Source organism: Salmo salar, chromosome 18 (genome assembly GCF_965601325.2).
Source record: "Salmo salar chromosome 18, fSalSal1, whole genome shotgun sequence".
NCBI lineage: Eukaryota > Metazoa > Chordata > Actinopteri > Salmoniformes > Salmonidae > Salmo > Salmo salar.
Window position 1 is genome coordinate 62,826,161 of NC_138308.1, and position 12,359 is coordinate 62,838,519.

Consider the following 12,359-nt stretch of genomic DNA (forward strand, 5'->3'; position numbering starts at 1 on the left):
AACTCAACTCGTCGTGTTTGGAGGACAAAGAATGCTGAGTTGCATCCAAAGAACACCATACCTACTGTGAAGCATGGGGGTGGAAACATCATGCTTTGGGGCTGTTTTTCTACAAAGGGACCAGGACGACTGATCCGTGTAAAGGAAAGAATGAATGGGGCCATGTATCGTGAGATTTTGAGTGAAAACCTCCTTTCATCAGCAAGGGCATTGAAGATGAAACGTGGCTGGGTCTTTCAGCATGACAATGATCCCAAACACACCGCCCGGGCAACGAAGGAGTCGCCAAGCCAGTCTCCAGATCTCAACCCCATAGAAAATCTTTGGAGGGAGTTGAAAGTCCGTGTTGCCCAGCGACAGCCCCAAAACATCACTGCTCTAGAGGAGATCTGCATGGAGGAATGGGCCAAAATACCAGCAACAGTGTGTGAAAACCTTGTGAAGACTTACAGAAACATTTGACCTGTGTCATTGGCAACAAAGTATTGAGAAACTTTTGTTATTGCCGAATACTTATTTTCCACCATAATTTGCAAATAAATTCATTAAAAATCCTACAATGTGATTTTCCGGATTTTTTTTCTCATTTTGTCTGTCATAGTTGAATTGTACCTATGATGAAAATTACAGGCCTCATCTTTTTAAGTGGGAGAACTTACACAATTGGTGGCTGACTAAATACTTTTTTGCCCCACTGTAGAAGTTCGTGTAGTTACCATATGCCAGTAGCACGTGCTTGAGACCAGCCTTGTCTACACCTGCCATAGACTCAAAGCCTGTCCCGCTTTCAATGTCCACTAGGTCCATCAGCGCAAGAAGTAAAGAACGTGACGGTTGTTGTTGTATAGTGTTAGAGTCCTTGATTACCATATCCCTGATAATCTTGTATATAGGTTTTCGGTTTGTACCTTTTCTCTTTCTCTGAAAGTGCCTGTTGCTTACACATCATGAGGTCGACCACTTTATCAAACAGTCCTTGTGTACTTGTACAAGTGAAGATATCTTTGTAATCTGATTTGTAATACCAAGGAGGGAGGTCTGCAACAATATATTTGGTGTGTTGAGTATGTGTTGATGACTATCATCTTTCATAGACAGGTCTTGTTTTCATATGAACCAGCCTTTAAACTGTAGTCTATTGGGTAGAATGGGAGCCTGTTAGACATCTCTCAGAGACTCCAGGGTTGTGAAGTGGATGTGCCTTGAGTAGGGGCTTTTACATGGCAGTCTGTAATCACATCACCTACCATTGGCTGGATAACATAACCTTCAACCACAGTAAACTCAACACTGGGTGGTTATTGGACCATGACTGATATACCCCACAAAGATTATGTTATCCGAGCATGACTGTATTATCCTGATACTGCTGAGCTATCCAACCATACCCATGTGTCCTACTGGGACACATTTAATGTATCCAACGGGTGCTCTGTTGTCTAACTGTCACTGGCTCAAATTTCCCAAGCGTGGCTGAGGTGTCCAACGGGGCCAAAGTCTCATGAGGCACCTATGTGTCTCAAAGTGCCCATAGTTGGGGGCCATGGGCTTCTCTTTTGTACCTTGCACTTGAAAAACTTGTAGCTTTGACAATTTTTAAATCATTAGACAAGGGAGACGTTCACCCTAGCCCGGTCACTGACAGACTGAGAGCATTTTGGTTCTGGGACTATGAACTGGGCGGAGCTACCCTCATTCATCCAACGGGTGCTCTGTTGTCTAACTGTCACTGGCTCAAGTCCAAGCTGGACACTCTGGTGTTTGATTTGATACCCCAGTTGTCGGGGTATCGAAATGGTTTGTATGTGTATGTATACAAAGTGTTTTGTTGAATAAAACACCAAAATACCAACCAGAGTATCTTTGTCTTTTATTTCAATTTTCAATATCATCACTTTATATGACAACAGACTATATTACCTATTGCATGGGTAGCACTGACATTCAATAAGACAGAGTGTAACAATATAAAAGAAAACAGTCACCATCAATTCCTAAGTGGAGCCAACGTGGGCTCCGGTCGAATGGGGCCAACCCCGTGTCTCTCACGGGGGACGGCTTTGTGAATGGGATTAAAAATTGTGGCCGTGAGAGCGTCCGGGTAGGCATGTAGCTTGTCTATGTATGTCGACTCTTTCCTTGTGGTGCTCCCTTTCTATCCGATGACGATCTAGGGCCTCGTTGAGCTACCTCGATGTGCTTCCCATTGCTGATGCTGCCACAGGCCTTTCTGCACTTCCTGCCTCTGAATGGGTTGTTGGTCATGAACCGAGTCCTCTTTCTGTACTTTGAGCCGTATTGACAGTAATCGAGTCTGACAGCCCTGGGGTCTTTACAAGACATCTTGAACCCCTTGCTCTTGGCCTGGGTGACGTTCCGGGATATTGCTCTTGGTCTGGGTGACGTTCCGCGAGCCTCAGGTTCCCCGGGATATTGGCATTACTCCTTGCTATGCTGTAGTTTTCACAAGGTGGGCCGGCTACTATAACGTCTGGAGCTGGCCCTTGCCACTCTGTAACAGGGTCCCACTTTCGTATGTCTACAACGATATCAGCCCCGTGTCCACCATCGATGTCTAGTCTTCGCACGGTCCAACCAGCTTGGACGAATGGCCTGCAAAGACTGCCAGTGCCGTCAAAGAGACTCAGGAGCGTTTTCTGCTTGGTCATTTCCATTGTTACCTTCCCAGGCTGGGTCATATGTGACTTTCTTGTAAATTAACAGATTCATTAAGAAGGCAGAGCAAAGCTTTATTATGAACAGACTTCTCCCTATCTTAGCTACTGTTGTATCAACGTGTTTTGACCATGACAGTTTACAATCCAGGGTTACTCCAAGCAATTTAGTCACCTCAACTTGTTCAATTTCCACATTATTCATTACAAGATTTAGTTGAGGTTTAGGGTTTAGTGAATGATTTGTGCCAAATATCAATGCTTTAGTTTTTGAAAAATGAAGGACAAACTTATTCCTTGCCACCCATTCTGAAACAAACTGCAGCTCTTTGTTAAGTGTTCCATGCATTTCAGTCGCTGTAGTAGCTGATGTGTATAGTGTTGAGTCATCCACATACATACATAGAAGCATATAATACTTCTGTCCTCCTGCAAAATAACAGGGTGATAGATTACTGAAGAAACATACCAGTTGAACGCTATGGAGAATACTTAGCCACTAGATGACACTGTCGCATAAGGAATTAAGCTCAATAGGCCTATTGCAAAATGCACTGATAAGGCACTAGACTTAAGATAAGTGTCAGCTCCGAGATGACTGGAAAATCCACTGGATATATGCAGTGAGTGACTGTCCTCACCTTGTCACAAAGTATATATTATTAGAAGAGATATCGACTGGCAGAGAGACAGAAAAAGAAGATGGCAATATAAGCATTAGAGAGCTACACCTTGATTCAGGATTCTGTAACAGATTGCATAAACCGGGTGGTTCTATAACCAGGTTAACTCTGAAAAACCTCATCCGACATTTTTTGTATTGACAGAAAAGCAATTGATTAGCCAATATTGTTCAAAGTTGTTCTGTTAAATGTATGTAAGTGATGGAAGAGACGGACCAGTGGCCGGAAGGGTGCTGGTACAAGCCCCAGGCCAGGCAATGAAAGTGGCAACTGAACTGTCAACCGAAGGGCTGCTGGTCTCTGGTCCCAGGTGCCATTTATTGTCATTGTATCCTTGAACATGGATCTTAAACTGCGGTAATCCTCCAGCAGCGCTGTTGTGCTTTTGTTCTGTGTTTGTGTGTGGTTGGGTATTATGACAGCAAAATGATACATTTCTGTTGAAATGGGGACAATAAATGATCTGTTTTATTTCTATGTACTGGGTACACATGTAATAAATCATTACTTGTTTGTTAAATTTTTTAATCATCACATACACTGTATAAGTGCAGTCAAATCAAAACAAATCACAGTTTATTTGTCACATGGCCGAATACAACAGCTGTAGACATTACAGTGAATGCTTTTATACAAGCCCTTAAACAAGAATGCAGTTTTAAGAAAAATAAGTGTTAAGTAAAAGATGGATAAGTAAAAAATGTAAAATAACAAATAATTACACAGCAGCAGTAAAATAACAATAGCGAGGCTATATACAGGGGGTACCGGTACAAAGTCAATGTGCGGGGGCACCGGTTAGTCGAGGTAATTGAGGTAATAGAGGTAATATGTACATGTACAGAAGGCCAGCATCCCGGAGTCGCCTCTTCTCTGTTGACATTGAGACTGGTACTATTTAATAAAGACTACAGCTCAGCGTAGACCCTTCCAACCTCATCACCAAGCTGGGGACCCTGGGACTGAACACCTCTCTCTGCAACTGAATCCTGGACTTCCTGACGGGACAGTCCCAGGTGTTGAGGGTAGGCAACAACACCTCTGCCACACTGACCCTCAACACAGGGGCCCCTCAGAGATGTGTGCTTAGTCCCCTCCTATACTTTGTGTTCACCCATGCCTCCAACACCATCAGCAAGTTTTCTGACGACACGACAATGGTAGGCCTGATCGCAGATGCGATGAGACAGCCTACAGGGTGGAGGTCAGAGACTTGGCAGTGTTGTGCCAGGACAACAACCTCTCCTTCAATGTTAGAAAGACCAAGTAGTTGATCGTGGACTACAGGAGAAAGAGGGAAAAACACACCTCCATCCACATCGACGGGGCCACCTCTGGTGGCATGTCTTGTGGGGTATGCATGGCTGTCCGAGCTGTGCGCCAGTAGTTCAAACAGACAGCTTGGTGCATTCAACATGTCAATACCTCTTACAAATACAAGTAATGATTGAGGGTACTACAGAGGGTTGTATGCACTACAGAGGGTAGTGCGTAAGGCCCAGTACATCACTGGGGCCAAGCTTCCTGCCATTCAGGGCCTCTATACCAGGCATTGTCAGAGGAGGCCATAAAAATTGTCAAAAACTCCAGCCACCCTAGTCATAGACTGTTCTCTCTGCTACCGCAAGGCAAGCGGTACCGGAGCGCCAAGTCTAAGACCAAAAGACTTCTATAAACAGCTTCTACCCCAAAGACATAAGACTCCTTAACATCTAATCAGACTATTTGCATTGCCCAACCCCCCCACCCTCTCTTTTACGCTGCTGCTACTCTCTGTTATTATCTATGCATAGTCACTTTAATAACTCTAACAACATGTACACATTACCTCGACTAACTGGTGCCCCCGCACATTGACTCTGTACCGGTACCCCCTGTATATAGTCTCGCTATTGTTATTTTACTGCGGCTCTTTAATTACTTGTTCCTTTTATTTCTTATTCTTATTCAGATTTTTTTTAACTGCATTGTTGGTTAAGGGCTTGCAAGTAAGCATTTCACCTGTTGTATTCTGCGCATGTGACTAATCAAATTTGATTCATTTTTTTATCAAGTCAATCTCTCCTCCACTTTGAGCCAGGAGAGATTGACGTGCATATTATTAAAGTTAGCTCTCTGTGTACATCCAAGGGCCAGCCTTGCTGCCCTGTTCTGAGCCAAATGCAATTTTCCTGAATCCCTATTTGTGGCACCTGACCACACGACTGAACAGTAGTTCAGGTGCGACAAAACTAGGGCCTGTAGAACCTGCGTTGTTGATAGTGCTGTTAAGAAGGTAGAACAGTGCTTTATTATGGACAGACTTCTCCCCATGTTTTGACCATGACAATTTTAAAATCTAGGGTTATTCCAAGGAGTAACGTCACCTCAATTTGCTCAATTTCCACATTATTTACAACAAGATTTAGTTGAGGTTTAGGGTTTAGTGGATGATATGTCCCAAATACAATATTTATGTTTTAGAAATATTTCGGACTAACTTATTCCTTGCCACCCATTGTGAAACTAACTGCAGCTTTTTGTTAAGTGTTGCTGTCATTTCAGTCACTGTAGTAGCTGACGTGTATAGTGTTAAGTCATCCGCATACATAGACACACTGGCTTTACGCATGTCGTTAGTAAAGATTGAAAAAAGTAAGGGGCCTAGATAGCTGCCCTGGGGAATGCCTGATTCTTCATGGATTATGTTGGAGAGGCTTCCATTAAAGAACACCCTCTGTGCTCTGCTAGACAGGTAACTCTTTATCCACAATATAGCAGGAAATGTAAGTTTAGTCACATGATTTCTCAGTTTGCAGTACATTTGCCAATTGGTTGTGCAGCCAGACTTATTTGCCAATCCTTTAGCCTCATCCCTCTCAACCATACAATTTTCAATTCCTCATCAATCCACAGGGATCTAAAAGTTTCTACAGTAATTTTCTTAATAGGTGCATGCTTATTAGTAACTGGGATAAGCAATTTCATAAATGTGTCAAGTGCAGGGTCTTGTTGCTCCTCATTACACACCACGGACCAACAAATATTATTTACATCAACAACATAGGAATCACTACAATCTTCTTGTAAGACTTGTTATACACTATTAGGGCCAGACTTTGGAACTTTGGTTTGCCTAGATATGGCTACTATATTGTGATCACTACATCTGATAGATCTGGATACTGCTTTCAAGCACATTTGATTGTATGTTTGTTTATTCCATGTGTAACTCTGTGTTGTTGTATGTGTCGAACTGCTTTGCTTTATCTTGGCCAGGTCGCAGTTGCAAATGAGAACTTGTTCTCAACTAGCCTACCTGGTTAAAAAAAGGTGAAATAAAATAAAATAATTAAAAAAAAACACTCTGCACCACTAGTAAAGATGTGATAAGTACATGTTGATGATTTCATTAATTTGCAGTTTGTAACTACCCTGGTAGGTTGACTGATAAGCTGAACCAGGCACTGGTTACAGTTTGAAGCTTTTTCTTGAGTGGGCAGCTTGATGAAAGCCAGTCAATATTTAAATCACCCAGATAATATACCTCTCTGTTGATATCACATACATTATCAAGCATTTCACACGTTATCCAGATACTGACTGTTAGCACATCGTGGTCTATAGCAGCTTCCCAGAAGAATGGGCTTTAGGTGAGGCAGATTAACCTGTAGCCATATGACTTCACAAAGTATTTAACATGAGACCCTCTCTAAGCTTTCAAGGAATGTGGTTCTGAATATAAACAGCAACACCTCCACCAATTGGCATTTCTGTCTTTTCTGTAAATGTTATAACCTTGTATTGCTACCACTGTATCATCAAAGGTATTATCTAAGTGAGTTTCAGAGATAGTCAGAATATGAATGTCATCTGTTACTAGCAAGCTATTCATTTCATGAACCTTGTCTGTTAAGCTACATATGATAATGTGGGCTATTTTGAGCATTTTTCTGGGATGCTTGTTTGTTTTCATTGCATTCCTGGGAAGTTTAGCAGAAGTAGATATTCTCATGTTATTTATGTTAGTGCAGGGTGAGCTGCACACAGTGGACTTCCTCGTAGGGCACATCGCCTCAGTGCTAACAGCATAAATCTGGTCAATGGGCACGATTGCTGCATACAATAGCATTCATGGCAGTTAGAGGGACATAAATTAGGTTATTTACATTGTGTCTACCAACGTCCCTGGTATAATGTACATTTGCTAAAGCATTATGACGACTCAGCGACACAATGGTAAGGATTAATTCAGCTGGTCTTGGGTTATTGATAAATCATTGTCTCAACGCAGCCATATAATGCTGTGAAAGGATCCATGAACTCAAATGATTTGGGTGGATCCCATCCTCCTTATAAAACGTGTTTTGTTTCCAAGCGGTATAGAAATTGTCAACAAAAGTTAAACTCATTGAGCTACAATAATCACTTAGCCAGTGGTGAAGAGAAAGAATCCTGCTAAAGCGTTCAATGCCATGATTCAGAGAGGGCCCAAGGCCAAAGATGATGGGTCTTTCATTAGTGTCTAGCAGAGAGTCAATCAGCTCTTTAAAATCCAGTTTGAACTGTTCAGAGCTACCCTTCATAATGTCATTAAAACCCACATGGAATACGATAGAATCAATTTCCATGTCCTGACATAGTACATTCGGGAGCAGCTTAGTAATGTCATTTCCTCAACCTCCGGGATAAGTCATTGTTTTTGCACCAGGAACAGTCACATTTCTTACCATGGAGCTGCCCAAAATCATGGCTGGCAAGAAGTATGAAGAAATCCGTCCACTCCCACGCTTCACAGGATTCGGAGAACCCTTTAAGGATGGGCAAGAGGCAGGATAACTTGAGCCAGCAGCTCCCGGGCGCCTGGTGCAGGCCTCTGACAGATGGAGAAGCCCTGCTCGATCCAGAGGTTGCCGACGTCGACTTCAAAATCGTAGGGGAAGCAGTAGGAGTAGCACAGCAGCCGCAGACACAAGTACCCCCAGTGACGAAGGTGCAGGAAGATATGGCTCCCGAGTGGCGCAGCGGTCTAAGGTACTGCATCTCAGTACAAGAGTCAACACTACAGTCCCTGGTTCAAATCCGGCCTGGGTTTGGCCGACATGGTAAATAAGTATTTGTTCTTAACTGACTTGACTAGTTAAATAAAACAAAACCCACTTTTACACTCATAATATGCTGCTGCTACTCTGTTCTTTATTTTACTCTTATTATTATCTATCTTGATGTCTAGTCACTCCAAAAATAATATGTAAGCCACCAAGCAGTATTGTCTGTAAGGGAATGACAAAGAGGATATTAGACTTCCATGGGCAATCGTTGTGTACTGTCTGTATTCCTACTGTAGCAGCACGATGCAGAATATGACACATCTCACAGACACACGTTAGCTAGCTAGCTACATAGGCATAGTTACTCAAAGACTAATATGAGTCATGAAGCCATTATTTTACTCTTCGTCATCATCACAATATTTCTCAAATTTTGCTCATAATGAAATGCACTGAGGCTAGCCAGACTAGCTATAACATTAGGCTACTGTACATTTTGGATATATTAAACAAAGCTAGCTTCACTTGGCTAGCTTGGCTTGTAGTTGTACTAGCAAGCCCCGTTATGGCTGAATCGATCACTAAATTATATTGTCCTGAACAACACTGTCTCGTGTAGCTCAGTTGGTAGAGCATGGTGTTTGCAACACCAGGGTTGTGGGTTCGATTCCCACGGGGGGCCAGCACAGAAAAAAAAAATGTATGAAATGTGTGCATTCACTACTGTAAGTCGCTCTGGATAAGAGCGTCTGCTAAATGACTAAAATGTAAAATGTAAAAATGTGTAAAAAGATAGCTTCTATTGTTAGCTAGGTACCGACAGCAAAACAACTTACTTGTTTGTCATTTACCCACCTAGCCGCCAGTCTCCAGAACCCCTCTCATCACAATCAATCTTCATGAATCATCAGGAGTAGCCATTGTAATTATTTATCAATCTTGGATAGACAGTGCACATAGCTCCCCTGAACCTGTAGAAACTAGTACCACCCCATTTGAAAAGCCCACCTTTCGAGGGTGGGAACACGGTTGGACAAGGAAGATGGGCTCCCGTCAGGCTATAGTCTTTACAAAGCCAGGGAAAATGAGTCAACCTAGATTTCTGGCAACGTCGTGGCAGGTAGGAACATCGTTGAGACAAGTCCAATGGTCAGTGGTCACAGACGTCAGTTCAACGTCTAGTATTGATTTACATTTGGTTGAGTTGTCAACTAACATGAAATCAATAAAAAAAATCACTGTCATTGGATTTAGGTTAAAAGTTGGGTAAAACAAAGATGATATGACTTTAAGTTGATGACTTTTTGCAAAACCAATTAGTTTTCCACACTTTGATTCAATGTCATCACATACATTTTTTGGATTGAATTGACGTGGATCCAGAAGCATGTCAATAAATTGTGTTAATTACACAGGACATATTTGGAGGCTGTTACTGTAATAATGACAGGGAGCATGCTCTGTTATGTGCACTGTGAAGTGCGATTTCTGCTCTCATTGTAGTAGCCTATACCTTTCCAGTTTTAGTTTTTATGGTTTTACTGCAAGTAGCCTAAGGTGTCGATTATTATTTTCTCCAGCAGTGCAATTTATTTGTAGGAGTTGCTTCAAGCCGTGAAATCAGTCACAGGTTGCACTGTTTTGCAGCGTCTGAGAGCGAGGGTCTTTGGTGAGAGCGGTTCACTGTCGCTGTAGGACCAGTTTACCTCATTGTGCGTTGACATCGCGTCGTCAGACACAGGCTAGACATAATAGAGCTTGAGTGCCTGAATTTAAATCATTCTTGGCCGACTGTACATGCAGATTGCACTTAGTTTTGCATGGTCAAGAAATAGTTATAAAGGTTGTAGAGACCAAAGTGCGCGGAAAAAAATGGAGAGAGAAACGACATCTTTGAAGCAGCAATATTGCTGCACAGCTGTTATGAACGTTATCTCGTCTTTATTCTCTGTAGCGTCCCTTGCGTTTTGCATATTATTAAGTGTACAAACATCAGCGATCACGGACAGGGTCCTGGATTTGGAAACTGGACATGGCGAGCAAATCTTTCACAGGGTCCCCAGCTTTTCTGTGGATCAGTTTAATTCATTGATTCAAGAGAGAGTGGATGAGCTCCTGTCACAGGTAAGCATCTCACGTGCACTTGCTAGCAATATGGCCAGGTTGGCAAATGACTGAACGCTTGTAGGCTATGATTATTTATTTAACAATATGAGTGTATTCCCTAATCGGTTTTAATCTTTAATCTACCCTCTGCTCTTCAAGTTTATGTAATGTAGCCTGATGTTGTTTTTTTTTTAATTTACAGCGCTCCTATGAAAATTTATCGAAGATACGGGTTGCCCGACAAGTTAGCCATACTCCTGATTGCAACTGTCCCCCAGGTAAGAGCACGTTTATTAATACACCTTTACCATCACAATGTGTTATTGAGTTTGTTTAACAATAGTGATAAAGTAGCCTATCATAAGGAAGCTATCCTATTGTAAGAATGCTATCCTGTAGGCCTATCTACCTTTTGTTAAGAACAGTGTGCGCACTAGCCCGTTTATGCTATAGACAATGCTTTCAACTACATTGATCAAGAACATCAGTCACATTGCATAGGAGACATGAGACAACCATGGTGGTTTACATAGCCTTTACATTTATTAACCTGCATGGGGCAATGATGTATAAATACTGAGCGGTCTATTTTCAAACAATTTAATTCCTAGAGCAAATACCAGAAAATATAGTTAGCCTAATATGAAGCTCCCAAATGTGTTATTTTATGATAGGCTACAATTGCTTTTTTCTATGTATTTAAATTATGGGATGCGCAAAATGGGTAGATGTTAAGTCAGTATGCAGTATAGACTATTGCCAGGTCCCAGAGGAGAGACTGGTGCCTTAAGAGCATGATGTGACACTATTCTTGTCTTTCCTGGTGTGTTGATAGTTGAGGGGAGTTTGAAGGATGCAGACAGCTGAATCACTGCTACAGCAAACAGAAAGAGCAATGTTTAACAGCTATACATGGAGGCGCCGAGAAGTTGTGTGAAGAGTGGGCAGTGTCTCAAAGCCTGCTCAGTACTCTTGCATATTTTACCCTCTGATAGGTTACATAGCCTACAGTCATGCACATGTGCTGATATTAGTCACACACAGAGCAAGGATGCAGACAACAGTAGACTAATTGTGTTCATGTAGACCATAACTATTCTTTAGCCATAAAAAGTGATTTGATATTTTTGTGTTAGATCGATACAGGCTAAGGGCAGGCATATGATTGTAAAATAAATAAAAACCCCACATGTTCCTCAAAATAACCTACCCTACTGTCTGCTATACCACACTGTCTGTTATAAGGATTACTTTTTTCAAGGTATTTATTACACTGTATAACCTTGATAATCCACTGAAATAACCAGTTTTCAACAGCAGATGGAAACACTTATTCTTGGAATACTGATCAAGATCACAATAATAAGGGATTATATGCGGTTATGTGCTTTTGAGGAGATTATGTTGGGGCATTCTTGCTACACTGTCCTCTTGCTTTTATAGAATCAATAGAGGCACACTCTGCACACTGTATGACATACATTTCTAGTATAAAACAAGCATTTGTCACATTAGTACATTGTCTATGCAATTATTATTTTTCTTGAACATTGCTCATTAAATTAATAACATTGTAAAAGACATTGAACATTGTTGTATTAGGCTATTGCTTGCTGTGCCGTTAGAGCGAATGAGGAACAAGAATGATGGATGGCTCTGCAACATGGGTCACATTATTATTAAGTGCACTTTTGTCCATCAGTCATATCTTACACATGTTCATGATCAAGAAACTCAACCAGGAGGATATATTAGATGAGGTAGTCTGACTATTCATTGTTGAGCTTTGCTCCTAAAGACCCACATGGTGTACATGCTTTTGTTCCAACCATGTACTCATACACCTATTCAATTAATGAAGGGTT

General features: G+C 41.7%; 1 long non-coding RNA gene across 1 annotated transcript in view; it reads left to right on the forward strand.

Moving 5' to 3' along the window:
- Positions 1 to 9,856: 9,856 nt before the first annotated feature.
- LOC145861750 (uncharacterized) overlaps positions 9,857 to 12,359 on the forward strand; it is a 224,020-nt gene continuing 221,517 nt past the window's right edge. The window contains exons 1-2 of the long non-coding RNA XR_014381378.1: positions 9,857 to 10,512; positions 10,697 to 10,772. This is a non-coding gene — a long non-coding RNA (uncharacterized LOC145861750). The remainder of the gene's footprint in view (positions 10,513 to 10,696; positions 10,773 to 12,359) is intronic.